General features: G+C 38.0%; 1 protein-coding gene across 24 annotated transcripts in view; it reads left to right on the top strand.

Moving 5' to 3' along the window:
- LOC105464900 (solute carrier family 8 member A1) overlaps window positions 1-23147 on the top strand; it is a 391740-nt gene that overhangs the window by 265236 nt on the left and 103357 nt on the right. The window contains exon 2 of one of the 24 annotated variants that reach the window (XM_071076615.1): window positions 2431-2586. The exons of the other annotated variants lie outside the window; for them this stretch is intronic. The gene's annotated coding sequence lies outside the window, so the exon portion shown is untranslated. The remainder of the gene's footprint in view (window positions 1-2430; window positions 2587-23147) is intronic. 24 annotated transcript variants of the gene reach the window in all.

Below are 23147 nucleotides of genomic sequence, written 5' to 3'. Positions count from 1 at the left end.
TGGGGACAGTAATCGCTCCATTCCAGGCTGCAGAAAGCTAATACCGTGTGCTTGGAAAACTCACCAAGGCTCAAAGGCTTCACATGGTTAAGAGTTGATTCCAAGGTGCCATCTCTTTGCTTCTGTCCAGGAAAATGGCCAAACTCTCCTATAATAATCTGTAAGAAATATGCTGGCCTTTCCACCCCAGCATGATTTCACACTAAAGTGGCTATTCCTCATTCTTCAGATATTATGTTTCTTAACATGTAAGAAAAGATGAAAGAATCCAAGTCAATAATGGAAAATATATATATATATATATATATATATATATATATATAATTTTTTTTTTTTTACCAGAAATCTGTTAGAATACAGGCTTTGCCAGGCACTGGTAGCTACTGTGTTTGCACAGCCCTAGTCACATCTAACCATTTCCTTTTAAAGTGACAGACTTAAAAAAAAATTCCTCTGAGGTGTCATAATAGAATCCTATGAAAAAGTAGCCAGAATTTTAAAACTTTTCTGTTTGAGAGTTCTAGCCTCCCATGAATAGCCTTAGTCTGAAAGCATATCAAAGCAATATGACTTCACCATCCATCTTCTGGAATTAATGAAGTAGCAGTGACTTTTCCTTATGAAAGGTCTGTTTGGAGGGCAGTGTTGGAAACACAGTGCACTCAACTGGCAGACCTTGAAGGCAAGATGTGCAGAAGAATTGACTGCACAGGAATCAGTCCTGAGCAGACTGATTACCCCATAGTGTCTGGCTAAGCTGCTGTTATCCAAGGTTCTGCTGAATAAAACTCATGGAAGAACAAATGAATAAAGTCTGTCTTCAGGACTAGTTGGAAGCATTTACAGTGAACCATACCAAGTAAAACTGAAGAAAAAAAATTCAGTTGCCCTATTTGACTCTGGCCAAAAGTTACATGATTGCAGGGTAAACCCAATAAAAGCAGACGTTTTGAAGTGGAATCAGGACCACAGTCTGCATATTTCAAGTTTCCCCTGTTGAGAATGTATTTCTAAAGTAAAACTGAGATAGATGTGTACCACATGCTTGTAGTGTGTGTGTAACCACCCATATCCAAGATGTGCAACTATAAAACCTACATCTGGAATACTTTTTTTTTATTTGATCTTCTATGTGCAGTTTAAAAATTAAGTATTGCCTTAGCAGAAAAAGAAGCAATTAAAACCTGTGAACACTTTTAAAGGACAAGAGGTTAATTGAAAAGCTATTTTATAAACTAGTCCAAGACACGTCATATGGCATAATGATTAAAATCATACGTCACTGGGATGGACCTGTAGGATCCTAGCTCAGCTTCTTAAAACTATGTAACCTTGGTCAAGTTCCTTGACTTATGTAAACATCAATTTCCTCATCCATGAAATGAGTCTCAAATGAAAGTAATGTATATAAAGCAATCAGCAGTCTCTGATAGAAACCTCTTACCATTCTACGAGATTTAATTGTAGCTTAGAAACTGGACATGATGTCAATCTTGAGATATCTGTCATGATCTTAAAATGTGTTTTTCACAATATACATCACAGGAGAGCAGCAGATAGTCCAGAGAAGGAATGATTAAAAAAAAAAAAAAAAAGAGGTCTGACTTTTTAAGTAATATAAAACAAAATGACAATATTAATGCAAAGACATGTCTGGTTTTGCCTGATTTATTTTGCTAAATTCAGTGGTTCAAGTGGATCTTGTACCTTACTAGTTATTTTCAAAGCAGAAGCAAACAGATACATACAGCACAGAGTCAGAGCGTCCAAAAGTTTTACCCTGTCAAATTCCAGGATTGCTATGTTGTCCTCCTGCGCACTCTGTCCTGAGAAAATGCCACTAACCCACTTTAGATTTGCACATTATTCTTCTGGTGGACACTTGGCCTTTCACTGTGAATTTTGTCATAAGGAAAATAATGACTTGAACTTATTTCTTAACAGACAATCCGTATGACTACATAGTATATGTTGAGAGCTGGAGAGGGATATCAGAGAGATCAGGTATAGGCTCCCAAACTATAGAGCTGGGTTTCACTAGGGAGAGAGAGACCTGTACATAGAACAGCACAAAAAATAGAATCCCCAGCTTCTCCTATGTGCCACTTCCATAAGACTGGGTCCATTGGAGTGGGAATGATTCTTAATTTATACTGAATTCTTCTTTTGAGTATTTTCATGGCTATCACATATGGTGCATATCCTAGGACATTTCAGGTTGCTCAGTTGTATTGGTTGCCTATTTTTAACATAGCCATTTATATAACTCAAGAGCCAGGAAGCTACCTTTGAACACTGTAAATTGTCAAATGGTTTTTTATTTCCTAGGTTGCTTATCACTTGGCAAATATGTACAGCAGACCTTTTCCAGAGAATGCACTGGGTCTTATCCCCTAGACATTCCTTCTCTTTGTTAAATGTCTCAGGCAGGGACTCCAGCAACCCTTTCCTTGGGAGGAAGAAGCCTCTAGATTTCAGGAGTGCCCTCCAGTGGCTGACCTGCTGTCTAACTAATCCTCTACTGATTTCCCCGAGGCTGACTGGGGCAGCACTTCCTGCAGAGCTAAAGCCCATCTGAAAACTGAGGTAGGATCTTCTCACTTAGAAATATCCAGCGGTAGGAAAAGGTCTCGATCATTGCATTGATGAGTGCCTTGTGTCAGAAAGTTTGTGGGGTTTGGTGGTTTTTTTTTTTTTTTTTTTTTTTTGGTTTTTCATATCATGCACACCACTTGCCTACTCAGCTCCAAAAACAACATTCTGTCACAGCAATTGCCAGGGAAAAACATGAGGTGGAAAAATCAGAGTAACGTCTTCCCTTGGGGTGAGATTATACAGGAAAAGTCATCCGACAACTCCCAGCCTGGACTTCATAGGTCAGCAAGAAAGGCTGTCATTACCTTAGCGTTGTTGGGAAATTTAAAGAGATAATAGATGTGGAAAAGCTCAGAAGGAGACTCTCACATAGTATATGCTCAGTTAATGATGGCTGTTAGCCTGTGGGTCTCTTCATGGGCACTGACGCTTTCCTAATGCATCTCCCACCTCTAAATCAAGAGTCCAGTGTATTTACTTACTTCCTAACCCCCTACTGAGGAGATACCAGGAAAGCTTCGAATTTTCTACAGAGGAAAGCTTAGAGGAGGTGATGTGGTAAGAATATAAGGCTTGCAGCTGTGTTTTCACAGCACGTTCCATTAAATTGCTCAAATGTTCATTTTTTTTTAAATAACAAAAGGGCTGCTGATGGAGCGTTGTCCCCCAGATCCTAGACCCCTCAGTAATTACTCAGAAATGTCAGTCTGCCTAGAAGCTATCCATTCTACCCACTTTCCTCTTACATTGCTGCAGTTTCAAGTATTCCCCTTGAGGTTTTAGAAATACTGTTTGTTTATCCAGCACTTAGACTCATCAGAGGGAGGGAGGCACTAGAGCATTCACATGGAATTCCTCCCCCACTTGAATATTTGTCAGGAAAAAAAATAGATTCAACTATAAATGTGCAGCAGAGTTGGTGCCTTCCCACTGTGAATGTATTTTCAAGTGCACGGACCAATCCACCACAAAGGAAAAATGCAATACCCTTCCAAAAATATACAGTGCTGATGTGATGTTGCATTCCTCTGTTGATTTTCCCAGAGCCAGGTTACAGGGCCATAGGCTCCATTTGAATGGATTTCTTAGTCTAAAACAGAGGTAAAATCAAGAACAAAGCCATGATGTTACTTTTTTTTTTTTTTTTTTTAATACTAAACTTAGACTTGAGAAATCTTTCTTTTGTTTTTCTCCTTTTTGAGACAGGGTCTCACTTTGTCACCCAGGTTAGAGTGCAGTGGGGTGATCTTGGTCACTATAACCTCTACCTCCTAGGCTCAAGTGATCCTCCCATCTCAGCTGTCAAGTAGGTGGGACCACAGACACTCACTACCACGCCCAGTTTTGTTGTTGTTGTTTGTATTTTTGGTAGAAACGGGTTTTATCATGTTGATCAGGCTGGAATTGAACTCCTGAGGCTCAAGCAATCCACCCACTTTGGCCTCCCAAAGTGCTGGGATTACACATCTGGTCTTTATTTTCATGAATTGAAAATAGCTCTAGTAAGTTGTGAATTAACTCAGTTAAAGGTGTAGGGGTTTCCTTAATATTCCATGCATCACAGCTATGTTATGTAGAAACTAAGGGCAATGAAATGAGCCTTCAATGTCTGTATTCCTGCTTTTACTGGACATTCAATAGGCACTCATATCCATGTTTGGTGAAGGAATGAATGAATGATTTGGCAGAACTAACTTGTATATCTCTGCAACGATCTCAGATTTAGGAAAATAATCTTAAGTATGGAATAAAGATCAAAGCCTCATTAACTTTGCTTTTATAAAAATGGAGATAGCAAAAAGTATACCTTGCATGTCAAGTTTCTCTCATCGGGCTAACTGCCCAGAGATAAAAATTTAGTCTCTTTTTATCTAAGCAAGTCTAGAAAGTCTTGAAGCACAAGTCATGGTTGTATTTGTATTCCTCTTTGGTTTCTTGTTATTTCTTGTAATTATAGATACCATGTTTTAAAATCTCTGGGTTTTGGTTTGCTTCTGCCTGGATGGATAAGGCAATACCCATGAGTAAATGTTGAAAGAGGTGCCTAATGCAGAGAATTGGTGGCAGCTGTTTTTATGACATTTGCAGACCTTTGACATTCAAAACGGTATCCATGTAGAGCTCACAAAGGGAGAGTTGAGTTGCTGGGTGCAACTATTGTTCTTGTTAGTGGATGGAGATTTATAATTATACCCTTGTCTGCTCAGAGCACATGCCATAGGGAGAAGCAGCATAAACACAGGCAGCATGGCAGGCAATCCAGGACAACAATGAGGTTACAAATTATACAAAGCGATTTCACCATTCACGAAAGAAGCCTTATTTGCAAATATGAAATGAAATGTGGACCTTTTATCTTTATGTTTTAGTTTGTTTTCCAAAATTACATTCACAACTAAGCAGGCTTACTTAAACATCTTTGATGTTTTCAGTCTGGCTTGTGGTAAAATTCTAGTGGACACATTTCTCCTCAGTATTCTCATATTCATATTTTCTCTCTCTCATTCTGTGTGTGTGTTTCTTCCTCTCTCTCTCTCAAACACACACATCCTTCTCACTTAAATTGTAAGGCATTACCACTTTATATAACAATATATTTAGTCAAAATTGAGACATCATAGCCCCATTATATTTATTTTTTGCAGATCTGCCCCGAAGTTAGCAGCAAACTATAGGAAATAGATCAGATTATTGAGTGGAACACTGCTTGGATTAGGAATTATGCATAATATTTTCTATATTTTATCCCAGTATTCAACAACATAAAAATATTGTTTTAGAATAAGAAAAAAACTTACATCTATTTTTCCGTCTGTTAATCAATCAATCTGGTCTTACTAGATTAGAACAAATAGGCAATGCTTATGGTGAAAAAGCTCATAGTCCTTACGGGCTATGGATGACAGGTCCCTCTCAAAGCCTGTGGGGTTCTTTTCTAAAGTAGAGGATTCAGGTGTCTGTCCCAGGCTCTGAATTGGGATTAGATGGACCACCTTCACACCCTTCCTTCCCTATTCTGTTGTGGTCTTCAGAATTTGAAAAAGCAGAAAGGTTAATCACACCTCAAGGTTAGGGGAGGTCAAAGGGGAACAGGTATTTATGGTCACATATCAGGTACTTTGCTCATGTTGTGCTTTTTAAGACCTGTGAGGAAGGAACTTATTATTTATTTTTCAATTTCAACTTTTATTTTTGATAGAGGGGGTACACGTGCGGGTTTATTGTGTGATGCTGAGGTTTGAGGTGTGGATCTTGTCACTCAGGTAGTGAGTACAGTACTGATAAAGTAGTTTTTCAACCCATGCCCCCTATTCCAGGTAGTCCAGAGTATCTGTTGTTCCCATGTTTATGTCCATGTATGCTCAGTGGTTATCTCCCATTTGTAAGTGAGAACATGTGGTATTTGGTTTTCTGTTGCTGTGTTAATTCGCCAAGGATTATGGCCTCCAGCTGCATCCATATCACTGCAAAAAAAAAAACATGATTTTGTTCTTTTTCATGGCTGTATAATATTCCATGGTATATATATACCGCATTAGCTTTATCCAATCCACTGTTGATGGGCACCTGAGTTGATTCCATGCCTTTGCTATTGTGAATGGCACAGTGTTGAACATGCAGGTATGTGTGCCTTTTTGGTAGAATGATTTCTTTTCCTTTGGGTATATACCCAATAATGGGATTGCTGGGTTGCATAGGACCTCTGTTTTGAGTTCTTTAAAAATCAAGGAAGAAATTTATTATCTCTATTTTAAAAGTGACAAATATACATGTGGGTCACTTTTTTTGAGTCAGGGTATCATTCTATCACCCAGGCTGGAGTGCAGTGGCATGATCATGGTTCACTGCAGCCTTGAACTCCTAGGTGGGTTCATGCAATCCTCCTGCCTCAGCCTCCTAAGTAGCCGGGAGTACAGTCAGGAGCTACCATGCTCGACTTCACTTTTAAACTGGAAAAATGTGCTTGGTACATAGCGAATGCTCAAAAATATTTATGGAATGAATTATTCTAGTAATACAAATTTATATGGCTTTGCATAGCTTATATATCTGTATATTTACACAAAAAAGTATTCATAAATGCACATTCGTGTCCAAACACATGAACAATAGAGAGATAGCCCCTCTGGGACTTGTTGGATATAGCAGGAATTTTTTTATTTCTCTAATACTGCAGTGGAGTTTGATTCAAAAACTCTTCTTAACCAATCCAAATAATGTCATTTCCCAGCTGTGGTGTTGCATTGGGTCCAGTTCAAGTGCCAAAAGCTCAGGCGAGAGGAAGCCAAAACAATCACATCCTGAATGGTTAGAGTATTTTCTGCCCATCATCACTGTATGACACACCGTCTCAGGGGCCTTCTAGAGCCTGGGGGAGTCCTCCGCTCCACCAGAGACTTGACTTGGCACAGAGCCTGCCACGTCGTCAGCCCTTAACAACAGTTACATAATAAGTACTCTCTGTATCTAAGGATAATCATTTCCCACTCATATTTTATAACTGTGAAGGCTTCCTTTCCCCCAAATATTATGCCATAACTATGTGCACAAAATGATATACTGGAGTCCCAATTCATCATCAGATAGTTTTAAGCTAAGCTCCATAGATGTTTCCCAGGCTCTTGACTTGGAGGTAAGCACTGGTTTCACAGTTGGCTTCATTATGAGCCTGGGACATTTGATTCGCATGACTTCAGATTACAGAAGAGGTGAAGCAATGGTTACAAATCAAGAAAACTTACTCTTCTTACATTAAGATATTACTTCAGTTTCCATGGGTAAAAGTAGTAATCTACATGCAATCAACATATTTAGTGAGGCGATACATACACTAAGGAGGATACTGAAATTTTATTTCATTTAGCAAATTGTACTTCACTCCTGTGACAATGTAAGTGGGGAATAAAAGTTCAGATATTCACATTCAGAATATGATTTCTTTCCTTTATGAAAGAATGTCCCAGTTTAACTGGCAGCAGAAAGGGCTGTATTTCACAAGGCAGCATAGTGACTGTGCATGGGGGGAGGAGAGTCAGAAACCCAACCTCCAAAGCAGCCCTGCCACATTTACTTGGGTACCTCAGACAAATCACCTAACTTTTTTAGGCATTGGTTCCCTAATCTGTAAACGCAATGGGTTGAAATAGAGGTCCTTTATGTCTCTTAGCTCTTAAAACATTATAGCCCTAAATCTATTCACCTCATGTCAATAGAAAGCCCAAAGATGACAGAAATTAGGAAAAATCTCCAGATAACTCAGTGATCTTGGTGTGTGCCACTTAGACAGCTAATGGTCAAATATACTTCCATCAACAATAGGAGTTGTGATTGGACAATATTTAAAAAGCTAGAATTGGGGTACTGTGTTCACTTTTTAAATAAACCTACTTTATACCCCTTTTTGCATACTTGACATTTGCTGACTGTTGTTTCCTATTTAGATGAAGATTAGTATGGTGTGATGTAGTCAGATTCTAGTTGGCAAATTTCACTAAATAATTTAGAAGCCTCCATAAATTTCTTTTTTTTTTCTGCTACAATTTCATTAAAATTCATTTGGGGAACTACACTGCTTCAATAATAGAATTGTATCTTATGTTTTGGAACTGTTTCCATGACAACAATAACAGGTGCAAGTTCTCATATATGCTTATGTTCATTTCAAAGGTTACTGCAATTATCCCTGTAAAGGTAAATTTCACTGCAAATAACATCCAAGTACCTACACTGTTACTTTTAGGAGAAAATGGCTTCTATATATAATGATATACATTAATTTCCTCCAGATGAAAAAAGAAATTAACTCAAGTATTGTTCAGGGATTTTACTTCTTTTATAATTTGTATAAGAGAAACTCACACTTAACTTCATAATAGACTATACAGATTTAAGAAATATAAAAGACTGGTTGCATAGCTCTAGATTGGGGAATATTGCCAGTAAGAAATAGAAGACAAAGTTGGACAGTAATGGAAAATTACTAGGACTGCTTGCACAAAGGCCATTCATTGTGAGGATGTAAGGTTAAATTCCCTTCCCTATCCTCCCCTAATCCCCAATCTCTTTGTGTAAATAGAGGCCATTCAAAAGGCACACCACTCTGTATAAACTTTGTTATCCCTTGAAAAAAAAAAAAACTAGACAAAAAAAAAATAACTGGCACCATATTCCCATGCTCCATCTCTCTTAAAATAATACAATCTCTCTGTAATCAGAACATCTATGTGCCAACCAAAAGATGACACACCTACCTGTATGCCCCTGATTTCCTCTGCCTTCCATTACATCTCTACAACCTAGGTGCCCAGAGTTAAGAGTTTAAAAAAAGGCAGAGCACAAATTCTTTTTGAAATGTTCAAAGTCTCCTAAGGTTTTCCGTTTCCAAAGCTCCTTAACTAGATCCTGACAGTTTGTACTTTGACCTTCAGTGATCTACCACCAGTCCCAGGCCTTGCTTAATGTTTTGAACTGGACCCCATTATCTGCTAAAATCTTCCTGGCCTGCTTAATCTTTATAGGTGATACTTTGGAGGGTGGCTGTCCATTTCTCTCAAAATGGTTACATCTAGTGCCCCTCTTTTCACCCTCTCTTTTTTATTTTCTTTGAGTCCAGGTTGAACTTCCTGGCCTGTTTAATCTTAAGACACAGCCCATTCTATTAGATTCTTCATCTCAGACACTTTATCTTACTCCTGTTTGCTCTCACACCTCCAGTTCCTAGTCGAGTACTTCCTATATTATAGGTATTCCAGGCCAGTCCAGGGACAGCCGAGTTTGGTTCCAGTGGCCCTAACCTAGGCTAGATTCATTCAAATGAGAATGCTGAAATAAGAAAATAGGTTCCCAAAGTAAGTTGCTTATATAGGTGATTGTAAAGGTGGATGCTATTGATGTAGGTGTTGCTAGTTCTTAATGAAAAATACACACACCAGATGGCATCTTAACCTGAGGGGTTTGTCTTCCAAGTGAGATTTATGTGAAAGAGATGAGAAAATATAATTGTCCAAAGCTCAGGAGAGGAGATCAGCGTAAGGAGATCTGCAGAAGAATTCATTGTAAGACAAAGGTGAGAACACTCAACTCATGATAGATGAAAAACCCATTTGAAGTGAGTTCTGGAAGACAAGAATGAATAGTTCAACCTAGACTCAAAGAAAATAAAAAAAGAGAGGGTGAAAAGAGGGGGACTAGATGTAGCCATTTTGAGAGAAATGGGCAGCCACCCTCCAAAGTATCACCTATAAAGATTAAATGGGGAGATTTGAAATCCTCAGCAACCCTAAAGACCTGTAGATGTGGATCAGGTATATCCCCAAACAATTAGATGTGAATGCCAAAAGTGCAGTGAACATTTTCCATTTCTTACATATGCACATTTTCCATTTCTTACATATGCACATTTTCCATGTCTAATATATGTGCATGTCTAATATACATATATTACACTCTTCAGAATTTAACTCCATTTTACTTCTATACTTGTCATGGCACTTTTTTCAGCTCAGAAAATAATTGTGCCAAGAACCAGCACCCCTCTTGTGGAAGTGGCATTTCTCAGTCTTCTGGAAACTGAGCATTCCTTATCTTATACCCTAAGACAAAGCAGGCCAGGGAGAATGTAGAAGCAATGAGTCCAGTTCTGAGAATCAAGCAAGGCCTAGGAGAAGTGGCAGGTCACTAAATATTGGGCTTCATTTCCAACCTACCGCTTGGTTTGATGATAAAGTCTGGACACTTGACTGTTTGTGCATCACACAAAACAGGCTTGTTTCAAACCATACCATTTATGCTTTCCACATAGATGGCAGCAGATATCTGCATGTGGAGAACTCCCTCCCATATGAGGCAAGTTTTCAAAAAATGACAAAGTGACTCTTTTAAATGTAGAGTGAAGAGAACCATCATAGTAATCTGTTTATGAAAGTACATTTTTTGTTCTTGTAAGCTGTAAGTAAATATGGTATAGAACAGAACTGGATTTGCTTCCAACATTTTGGATTAAATTTTATATGAGTATCTATATATGTTCATTAATTCTATATGATAATTTATAGTTTTAAAGAAAAGCTGATCACATAGTAGCATTTGTATTCTTTGAACCATTTCTAATTTGCACACATCTATCATGTATATCCTTTATAGTGACTAAGAGTTAAAGTAGAAAGCCATAATTGTCTCACTTGTTGAATGAAGATTGTGAAACAGGTGAAGGCAAGTGTTTATTTTGTTTTACCTTGTGGATCTAAGCAGCATTTCTCACTTGAGCCGAGGTGCACCGTGTGGCTGTGATAATGAAAGCCATCCTCTGGGCTGCTTATAAAGAAGCACTGATGGAATTAGAATGAGGTAGTAAAGGTCACAGCATTCTAGGAAGTGTTAAAGGGATGAAAAAAAGTGATAACAGCGATAACAGCGAGAAGCTTATGTGTGTGGCACAGGCTTTGTTTGGAGCCAAGGATTTCTATAAACAAAAGTAGGGGAAGACAAGACACACCTAGTAAAACTAAAATCTTTAGAGGAACCTATAATGTTTCTGGACTAGCGGGACCTTCCTGTCATCCAGTACTCTTATCATCATAGGATGGCTTGTCTTTCAGCCTGGAGTCTAAGAAGAAGCTCCCAAGTGGGGATCTAGAGATGGATTGTAGCCCTCGCTCTGATGATGCCAGCTCTGGAACCTGTAACCAATCAGTTCTTTCTTCAGTTTCAAATTTGAATAATAAGAGTTCTGGTTTAGTTGATGTCTAAGATTTTTCCCAGAACAACAACATAAAAGATATGTGATTCCATCAAATAAGATATGAACTTCTTTAGATTTTGCTACTGTTGTTATAATCATCAGTAACTAGACTTAGGTTAACCTACATACTTTCGCCTAATACATTTTTACATGTGCATAACTGTTTTTTAAAGAACCAAACACACAACACAAGGAGGCAAAACGTAAGGTATAAGATATAGCTCACAAATCTTGCCAGGCTAGTTCTAGAAGCATCTCTAGAAAAGTATAGTTGTTTGGTTATGCTGGAAGGATCATAATGAACCTTTCCAGGAAAGGATGGAACGTGGAGATGATACACACTAACAACATTGATGTGGTGTTGTGAAAATATGGGAGAGCTATAAGGACTTATTTAGGAGATTTGCCATTGGAGAGTCTTGCAAACAATATCAACTTTTGACTGACTGAATGAATAACGTTTTGCAGCTGCACAGATAACACAGAAGAGAGTTTAATGCAAGGACAAGTTCTATTCAGCTTTGAAAAGAATTAAGGAGATTCTCTAACAACAGATTTTTTGAAGTGTTTTCTCTAATTAATTCCCAAGTTGTGATTGGTATCTGTAATTACAAATATATTTATTTATAGGAAAATATATTTCTGTTGAACAGTAGCATTTTCATTTTATCATTACAATTGTGAAAATAGTATTCATGCAACTTAGTAGGGTCAGGTCATTCAGTATCTCTAATTGGTACCTTTTCCACTCAAGTTTCATCCCTTTGTTAAGGAACCAATTCAATTCACATGTGATCAGCAGCCAGGTAAACAGCTTTTAGGGCCATGGTCAAAATGAAAGCTAGAAATCAGTTCAGCTTTATGGTTATGGTTATTAGATTATGTATAAAATAAATATAATTTGCTAGCATGTGAACATTTTGGCACTGCATGTAACCATTATGAAATTAACCATAATGATGGCTTGAGTGTGTGAAAAGATTATGCTTGCTTTTCCTTTCTTATGGTTAATAAAAGCAGGCAATTTAGCAAAATATGTTATTTGCAAGAAGAACTGTAAAGTGAACACCTTCCATATAATCAAAACATTCTGCAAATTCCTTTAACAGTAAGTATAGCTTGATTCCACCCTACTCCACCCCTGACACCTCACCTTGGATCGGTGATAAAGTCTAGCTACTTGACTGTTTGTGCATCAAAGTAGGTTAACTTTAAACTGCTTTGAGGCTCACCTACCATTTCTGCGTCCAACATAGATGGCAGCAGATATCTGCATGGAAAAGCTCCCAGCCACCCAAACCTTTAATGAGGACTAGAATATGGCAATAATGGAGTTGGCCCACAACGAAGACCTAGGGGTCTTTCATTAAATGAAGTTCAGTGATGCCAACACATGACTGCCTACGCCAGGTCCCACAGCAGGGCTTTTGCCACTGTGGGATTTTGGCTGCAGCCGTTGGCTTCTGCTGTTGAATTCCCCAGCTTTGTTTCATAGACAGCTGCAGCTGCCTCCAGTTGGCTTTAATTCCAATGTCATGCCAATGTAGACAGCAGCATTTCCGCATCATGTAGCCCTAAACATGAAAACTAAATGTATCTATGCTGCTTTAAGTATAAGAATTCTCACATAAGCGTATTTGATTCTTGTGGTGTATATGTGATCTTTGCATAGGCATATTTAAAGCTAATGTCTACTGCAGGAAGGTAAAATTATTATGTATATGATGTCAAAGCTTGGGTAACCTTTACACTGCGATGAAAATATATGGGATGACTTTCACAATTCTGTATTCAATAGCAGTGGACAGGACTTTGTCAACACTCGCACTGATGAAAGGCAGTCATCAAGACAAATTATTTTTTAATTAAATAAATAATTGCATTAGAAAAGAGAAAAGTAAATTTAAGCCCACATGATAAATAATCTCATTACATTTCCACTTGTGGGTATTCATTCATCAGCACGATCTGAATTTTATGTATGTAAAACATGGGTAGTAACCATTTCTAGACTTGAAGCCCTTTGAAGACAGGGAGTAGCTCATTGTTTGAGTTTCTCCTAAGATACAGGAAAAAACTGAATCTAAACAACACAACGAACTTGTTGGTCATAATATATAGCACTGCGCTGTCATTGTTTGGTTAGTACCTTAGTCCTGGGCATATGATTAGAGACAAAAAGGCACAACCCCTAATTCCAAAGAACCTCATCAAAGAGATTTATTATTATTATTAAACTTTTAAGTTTAGGGGTACAAATGCAGGTTTGTTACATAGATAAACTTGTGTCATGGGGGTTTGTTATACAGATTATTGCATCACCTGGGTATTAAGCCTATTATCAATTTCTTTCCTGATGCTCTCCCTCCTCCCACCCTCCACCCTCCAACAGACCCCAGTGTGTGTTGTTTCCCTCTGTGTTCATGTGTTCTCATCATTTAACTCCCACTTATAAGTCAGAACGTCGTATTTGGTTTTCGATTCCTGTGTCAGTTTGCTAAGGATAATGACCTCCAGCTCTCCCATGTCCCTGCAAAGGATGTGATTATTTGCATATGCTATGACTAGGGTATAAAGAAAGGAAAACAGAACACTCTGTGAGATCAGAGTATAGTACTCATTCAACCGCAAGCTGGAGTGGTGAGAAAGAAAAACAGTAGGGAAGATATTCTATTATAGACAGGGCCCCTGTTTTCTAGTTGCAAATAATTTTGCTGTGGAGACTGTATTAACCCACAAAACAAGGAACTGTAAAGAAGTACAAACTTAAATGTTGAATTTTAAATAGGAGTTCCTTGTTATATAAAGAGTTCAAAGAAAAGATCAGAACTTTTGACACCCAGCCAGAATAATCCAGAAAATCCCCTGGAGAAAGAGGGTCTGGAAGTATTACTGTCCACTGCCCCATTTAAAACTTGATGGTGAGCCCCATCATGTAATGTCCCTGTTGTTAAAATGTCTCTTAGTTGTGATCATTTTCTAGCTCTGTGTTTTTCAAGAAAGCTATTTTGACATAGAACAGTATTAGATTTGTTTTGACCACATGTTTTATTATAGCTCCAGGCCATTACATTAGCAGTGTTACTACACTTGCCTTCTATTAATAGATGCTCATTAGTGGCACTTCCATTAACTAATTTTGGGATTATACTAAAAGCTACCAAGTAATCTTTTAGATCATTCATTAGCAGTTGGATGCCTGCATTTGCTACTCTTACGGACATTCAAGTGTGTACACATTAGTCAAAGATGCTTCCACTTCATCTCTGAAGGAAACAAAATGTAAGTCTGTCTAATACCTACACTGTGGGCTCTTCTCTCCTGCCCCTAGAGTGGAGGGGAGCAAGGTGGAAGAATCCAGACCCTTTCCAGAATCCTGAGTGACTGTAGTTCCCTCCTTTGTAGAAGAAGGATTTAGAGGCAAGATCTTACAGATCTGTAAGATCTGTGTACAGAAGCCAGATTATTCTCAAGTACCTTGGCATTCTAGACTTTCCCAGTGCCTAAGCAGATGCATGATTCCTGCATACAGTCTATACATTTCCAAGCCTTCATTATTGTTTCTTATGGACCACAATGCTGACCCTAGAAATCATGGAAGTTTGCAGCACAATGAATATACATGCCATGTAATGCATCCAAACCTCTAGCCTCTCTTGAGCCTTGGAGCATTATGTAATTACAGAGAAGTTGCACAAATCCAGCAAGGCTCAGTTTGAGCAATTACACGGTAATAATGGAGCCAGACCAATTTGCCATCCTTTGCCCTTCCCATTGCCCAGCAGGCTCCCCTGTGCTTATGAAGTAGCTGTCATAGCAAGGCCCGACTTTTAGAGGGAAAGCAATAAAACCAACTGTCATCTCATGTAATGTAAAATAGGTAAGTTATCCAGACTAATTGGAAGCAAAGCTGGCTTGAGAATTCATCATAAGCCTGTGTGGAAAAAAGTATTGTTTACCATCTTATTTGCTTGCTTGCTAAGCTAGTAGAGCTCACCAATTATGTAAAAGCATCAGAATTGTCTGCAAAGCAATGTATAAATAGAGCAACTCTAACGCTGAAGCTTGCCATTCAAGTGATAAACATGCTTGTCTGTGTCTAGCAGCTCATAAAATTACACCAGAGGAATCTGTTTATCCAAGTGAGGCCAAGGTAAAGTGTGATGCTTAAGTTGTGGTGTCACCAAAAGGCAACTTTGGGAGGGGCTTTCACCTCCCCATCTGTTTCCATCAGCTACCCCAACCCCCACTGGAACACTGTCTAAGAAAAAATAAAGGATTTAATAGACATAGGCAAGCGCAGCTTTAAGATTAAGTTCCCTGTTTTAACCTGATTTCCATCCTGAGCCCTTTACACAGAAATTAGGCATCCTTTATTGGGTGCAAGAGAGATTCTGCAAGATTCATTATAGTCTTTAACTCCATCCCACCTCTAGTGCCTTTTCCCCAGTCACCACATTCTTTTGTTTAAATAAAAAAAGAAAGAAGAGAATAGGACAAATGCCATTGTCTAGCCAAGAGAAACTATTAGTAGTCATTAATATGGTAAAAAGAACTAGCACATAGATGAGTACCCACTGTGTGCCAAATACTATTTTAAATACCTTATGTATACTTCCTTATTGAATATTCAAATTCAATGTGAGATACTTTATCATTTTATGGAAATGAAAGCTTAGCAAGGTAGTATGCTCACAGTCACATGACTAGCCAGAATTAAAGCCACTGGCATGCAAACTCCTATGCTGTTTGCTGTATACCCTGCTTGACAGTAAGTAGATTCCTTGGTTTCTTTTGGACCAGTCACTCAGAAGATAAAGTGGGATACAGTTGGAAATCCTATAGTTACTCAAAACCTAAGACTTCAACCCTTCAGGAAAGCTGTTGTGTTAAATAGAAAAACTAAGAAACCAAAAATGATAGGTCCGAGTTCTATCCCTTGATCAGTCAAACATGAACTTTACTCTCACCTTCTACGGAAGATGAGACAGTATTCCTACTTCAGGAGTTGTAAAAATTAAGCAAATCTCAAGCCTGATAATAAGTATCTGTTCATATCCTTTGCCCACTTTTTGATGGGGTTGTTTTTTTCTTATAAATTTGTTTAAGTTGTTTGTTTGTAGATTCTGGATATTAGCCCTTTGTCAGATGGACAGATTGCAACTCATCTTCCGCAGAAGATGGGGCAATATTCCTACTTGAGTTGTAAAACTTAAGCAAATTTTAAGCCTAATAACTCAGAATCACTTGTGCAGCTTTAAAAATGTCACTTGCCTAGCTCTAACTCAAAGCCTAAGGAATCAGTTTGTCTAGTGGGTGATGGGTTGAAGTAGGTAGGCAGTTATGTGTTTCTTTCATTTCCATGGATGATGGAGCTGCAGAGCCATGGTAACCATGGATCAGATGAGGTATGTGAACCTCAAGCCACTTAGCATAGTGCCAAGAACACATTAAATCATTCTTACTCTCCAGCTATGACGTCTGTGTTATCTCCCTGGTATTCTGCCTCTTTTCTCACAAAATGATGGAAATGTATCGCTTGGGAACCTCCAGTTCTAAATAGTGTAATAATTAGGGGCTTTGGGGATGACCAGATTCCAAGAAAATCTTATGAGAGACAAAGTACATTGTTGGCCTCTCTGACTCTGCCTCTTGAAGCCTTTTAATAGGGCCTCTGTCTTTTCAAACCTCCCCAGGACTCCAACCCATACTAGACAGCCTCATCTCATCCCAGGCATATACCTTTGCTATTCAATTAAAAGAGTATGGTTTTAAATATAGCATAGTATTAAAAGAGGTTTGCCCTGTTTCTGTAACCATCAGAATCACTTATGCTAAGTAAATGGCTAAAGTAATCCACCTCACTAGACAATTAGCTATCATTTCCCTGCCGAATAACATCATGTATGAGTCCCTACGAAGTGAAAATTCCAGGCCTTTTAATATAGCTGTGGTGGATGTAGTCATGGCTACACCATGCTGGGCCCACATCACTTATATAGCTACTTATGTCATTTTAGGGCAAGGTCTGCTCTGATTTTTGGAGGCTCCTCCTGCTTTGTCTCTCACGGTTACAGAAACAGGGCAAACCTCTTGCTTATCCTCCCCAACTTCTCCTATTATAAATTAGAACATGATCACTTCTAATACACTGACAATCCAGCAGATTAGGGAAAAAGCAGTTCTTGTGATTTAAAAAAAAAAAAAAAAACAGTTACTTAATTGAAGTGAATCAGATATTTGTCATTTGTATGTGTGACTTACTGCTTTCTGTTTGCTGTCCTGAGCCCAACATCTAGTATTGTGATATTGTGACATGGTTTTCAACAGAGCACGAGAAACTAGTTGCAAATTGGTCTTTTTTACCCACTAGTGATTTCCAAAACCTAGGGAGAAAGAAAAAGAGGTACAAGAGAGTTTTAATATTCCCCCTGGAAAAGAAATCATCCAAATAGCAATGACTAATACTTAAGACACTCAGACTTTAAAAAAAATATATATATATATATACTTTAAGTTCTGGGATGCATGTGCACTACATGCAAGTTCATTACATAGGAATACATGTGCTATGGTGGTTTGCTGTACTCATCAACCCGTCATCTACATTAGGTATTTCCCCTAATGCTATGCCTCCCTTAGTCCCCCACCCCCTGATAGGCCCTGGTGTGTGATGTTCCCCTCCCTATGTCCATGTGTTCTCAATGTTCAACTCCCACTTATGCGTGAGAACATGTGGTATTTGGTTTTCTGTTCCTGTGTTAGTTTGCTGAGAATGGTGGTTTCCAGCTCCATCCATGTCCCTGCAAGGGACATGAACTCATCCTTTTTTATGGCTGCATAGTATTCCGTGGTGTATATGTGCCATATTTTCTTAATCCAGTCTATCATTGATGGACATTTGGATTGGTTCCAACTCTTTGCTATTGTGAATAGTGCTGCAATAAACATACATGTGTATGTGTCTTTATAGTAGCATGATTTATAATCCTTTGGGTATATAACCACTAAAGGGATTGCTACGTCAAATGGTATTTCTAGTTCTAGATCCTTGAGGAATCGCCACACTTTCTTCAATAATGGTTGAACTAATTTGCACTCCTACCAACAGTGTAAAAGGGTTCCTATTTCTCCACATCCTCTCTAGCATCTGTTGTTCCCTGACTTTTTAATGATCACCATTCTAACTGGCATGAGATAGTATCTCATTGTGGCTTTGATTTGCATTTCTCTAATGACAAGTGATGATTAGCTTTTTTTATGTTTATTGGCTGCATAAATGTCTTCTTTGAGAGGTGTCTGTTCATATCCTTTGCCCACTTTTTGATGGGACTGTTTTTTTTCTTGTAAATTTAAGTTCTTTGTAGATTCTAGATATTAGCCTTTTGTCAGATGGATAGATTGCAGTTATTTTCTCCCATTCTCTAGGTTGCCTGTTCACTCTGATAATAGTTTTTTACTGTGCAGAAGCTCCTTAATTATATCCCATTTGTCAATTTTGGCTTTTGTTGCCATTGCTTTTGGTGTTTTAGTCATGAAGTATTTGCTCATACCTATGTCCTGAATGGTATTGCCTAGGTTTTCTTCTAGGGTTTTATGGTTTTAGGTCTTATGTTGAAGTCTTCACTCCATCTTGAGTTAATTTTTGTATCAGGTCTAAGGAAGGAGTCCAGTTTCAGTTTTCTGCATATGGCTAGGCAGTTTTCCTAACACCATTTATTAAATAGGGAGTAATTTGGTCAGGTTTGTCAAAGATCAGATGGTTGTAGATATGTGGTATTATTTCTGAGGCGTCTGTTCTGTTCCCTTAGTCTAGATATCTGTTTTAGTACCAGTATCATGCTGTTTTGGTTACTGTAGCCTTGTAGTATAGTTTGAAGTCAGGTAACATGATGCCTCCAGCTTTGTTATTTTGGCTTAGGATTGTCTTGGCTATGTGGGCTCTTTTTTGGTTCCATATGAAATTTAAAGTAGTTTTTTTCTAATGCTGTGAAGAAAGTCAATGGTAGCTTGATGGGGATAACATTGAATCTATAAATTACTTTGGGTGGTATGGCCATTTTCATGATATTGATTATTCCTATCCATGAGCATGGAATGTTCTTCCATTTGTTTGTGTCCTCTCTCATTTGCTTGAGCAGTGGAGTTCTCCTTGAAGAGGTCCTTCACATCCTTTGTAAGTTTTATTTCTAGGTATTTTATTATCTTTCTAGCAATTGTGAATGGGAGTTCACTCATGATTTGGCTTTCTTTTTGTCAATTGTTGCTATATAGGAAGGCTTGTGATTTTTGCACATTGATTTTGTATCCTGAGACTTTGCTGAAGTTGTTTATCAGCTTAAGGAGATTTGGCTGAGACTGTGGGGTTTTCTAAATATACAATCATGTCATCTGCAAACAGAGACAATTTGACTTCCTCTCTTCCTATTTGAACACCCTTTATTTCTTTCTCTTGCCTGATTGCCCTGGCCAGAACTTCCAATACTATGTTGAATAGGAGTGGTGAGAGAAGGGTATCATTGTCTTGTGCCGGTTTTCAAAGGGAATGCTTCCAGCTTTTGCCCATTCAGTATGATATTGGCTGTGGGTTTGTCATAAATAGCTCTTATTATTTTGAGATACGTTCCATCAATACCTAGTTTATTGAGATTTATTGAGAATTTTTAGCATGAAGAGGTGTTCAATTTTATCAAAGGCCTTTTCTTCATCTATTGAGATAATCTTTTTTTTTTTTTTTGTCATTGGTTCTGTATATGTATTTGTGTAAGTTGAACCACCCTTGTATCCCTTGAAGCTGACTTGATTGTGGTGGATAGGGTTTTTGATGTGCTGCTGGATTCGGGTTGCCAGTATTTTATTGAGAATTTTTGCATCAATGTTCATCAGGGATATTGGCCTGAAATTGTCTTTTTTTGTTGTTGTGTCTCTGCCAGGTTTTGGTATCAGGGTGATGCTGGCCTCATAAAATGAGTTAGGGAGGAGTCCCTCTTTTTCTGTTGTTTGGAATCGTTTCAGAAGGAATGGTACCAGCTCCTCTTTGTACCTCTGGTATAATTCAGCTGTGAATCCTTCTGGTCCTGGGCTGTTTTTGGTTGATAGAACTTTTTTTTTTTTTTTAACAAAAATTTAACTATTAAGAAGTGGGCTTTTACTAAGCTCTTTTTCTTCCTCATCTAGTCTGAACCTGTGGCAATCTTGCATCATTCTGTAAGCATCAAGCAGCCTGTCAGGAAAAGGATGAACAAAAAAGAACTAGAAAGAGCGAGACAAACACAGAGAGCTCCAAGCCAAGAAGACTTTTCACCGCCCCCACATCCATGCCCTAAAATAGACATAAAACTGCACATGCTTATAATTCATTGGCCAGGTTAAGAGTTAGCAGAAATTAATAGCTGAGTGCTTCTTTCTTAATGGAACTACTGCTTTGTCAGGAAAATAAAACAGAAAAACTGCAAAATTAAACTAGTCTCCAGATCAGCTGGCTAGCTGGCCAGCAAGTGGCAAACAAAGTGCACAGAGATCTGTGCCCAAAGGCTGCTCAATTTAGGACCTTCCCAACAAGCACCCAAATGGTGATGATGGCTAAGCATTGAGCTTAAACATGACTCACTAATGACCTCCTTTAAAAATAGTGCTGTTCTTCCCTTGCACAAGAGGTGAAAGAGCCAAGTCAGAGATGTCTCAGCTGTCAGAGTTGGCACTCCCATGGAAGCCCAGATAGCTGTAATTTATTTTTTCTCTTTTTTCTTTCCACTTTCTTCTTCTCTCCACTGTTTGCCTCCTGCTTCTTCCTCTCATCTTTCTCCTCTTCCTTTGTTTCTTTTTCTTAAAAAAAAAAAAAGTCTATTCTGTTTTAGTAAAAATTATTCTCCTTTTCATGCCCATTGCTAGCCAGCTGAAAGGTCACAGGTTCACGGATATAACAAGAGCCAAGAAACTTTGGGCTCATTGACCTGAGATAAAAATTATACATAAGAAATGGAGATCTATCAATCTCAGATAAGAAAAAATCTTATTTACTTGGCATAATTTCAGTCAAATTTTGCCCTAACCAAATGTTGGCAGAAAGATACATTGATTTTCTTAAAAAAAAAATCCTATAGTAGGGAGGCTCTATTGGAGCTAAATCACATTTTTCAAGCAATCTCATGCATAGCAAACAAATCACATCTCTCTCATCAACTAGGAATTGCTAATTAAGATACTGATTTTATTCTTTTCTATTTCTCAAACTTAAAAATCATAATTGCTATAAATCGAAGTATTTCAAAACACCTTTGCTTGTTTGATTGGCTAACAATTTATTAGAATAAAAGTCTGAAGAGAAGAATAAAACATAATTGTAATGCCTGAGGCCTTTTAAAAGATGTTGAGAAATTTTCTTATATACCAGATAGTATCACTGAAGGAAACTACATGGGTATATTTTGACTTCATTTCTGTTTCTCTTGCCCTGAAATTCTCTACCACATTGAGTTAGGCAGAAAATATCTAATGTCTTCAATGAGCTCTTAAGGGTTGATGAGAAAATGAAGAAAATCTTGACAATATTTTGAACTGTTTTGAAAGAACTCCCTGCAATTCTGTCCATAGCAAACTTTGCCATGTGCTGACAGTAGGGATAAGGCAATTGCCACAATTACTCCTTGTAAACCTCAGCCAGTTTCTAAATTTTAGTTTCTGAATTTTAATTCCATGTAAAAAGCCTGCAAGGTCAAGCAAGAGCTGTGCTTCTACACTTTCCCTTTCTCCTTGTTCTCAATGGTTCTCTGTGAACTCACACCTCTAAAGATTACTTTCCGTGACCCAACTCCTCTCCAGCATCCCAATTGAAAGGGGCACATAAATTGGGTTCCCCCAAATTAGGAGAATCCTACATGCAGTCTTCCCTGCTTAACTTCTCCAACAAAGATCTTTATGAATATGGAGATTATGTCAGACCAAGGAGGCCAATCAAGGGTTGTATGTAGAAATAGGATTTGACTTTGAGTGTTACAGAGGGAAAGCCCAGTTTCCTGTGAAGCACTAGCTGATCCTGCTTTCGTAGTTAAAACTTTAGTGTAAGTTAAAAAAAGCACTCGGGGGTAACTCCCTGCCACAAAAGTTGGGCACACAGCCAGGGCACTGTGCTATTAGCCTCGGGGTGAGCCAAGATTCCCAGAACACACGAGTCATCATTTTTCATCCAACAATGGGGGTGTCCTGCTGAAATCTAAAATAGAAGAAACAGGTCTACCAATGTCTACAAGCAAGGAAGTTAATTTTTTTTTTCCCCAGAAGAATGTTTTCATCTTTCATAAAGCATTATGGTCACTAGATAAATGTAATCAAGCTAAGGTCTGTGATATGCTTCCTTTTTTTCCCCTTTGTTCAATATACGATAATATTAGGTTGGTGCAAAATTAATTGCAGTTTTTGCCATTAAAAGTGGACCATATTAAAAGTAATGGCAAAATATTAAAAGTAAAAGTAATCGTAAAAAACACAATTTTGTACCAATCAAATATGTAATGGTAATTTTAACCTACTTTGTCATATCAAATTTTTTGTCATTTAAAAACAGTCTTTGTAGCTGCCTAATTTTATTCAAAAATGCTGTGCCTAATTTATTGCCACTCCCTTCTTCATAATACAGTAATTACATGCAATTTGTAATGAGTTTATCAAAGCAAAGCACAGCTAGCAACAGGAAATGGGACAATCTTATGTAAGCCTAGCAGTTCAGGTGCCCTAATAGGTAGCAGGAAGAATAAATACTGATAAAGTGAAACTTAGATCCAATTCGTTCTTAGCTGAAACTTTCACTAATAAC

This window comes from Macaca nemestrina, chromosome 13 (assembly GCF_043159975.1).
Source record: "Macaca nemestrina isolate mMacNem1 chromosome 13, mMacNem.hap1, whole genome shotgun sequence".
Classification (NCBI taxonomy): Eukaryota; Metazoa; Chordata; class Mammalia; order Primates; family Cercopithecidae; genus Macaca; species Macaca nemestrina.
The sequence above is the reverse complement of the archived record's forward strand: the minus strand, read 5'-3'. Positions and strand labels throughout refer to the sequence as shown.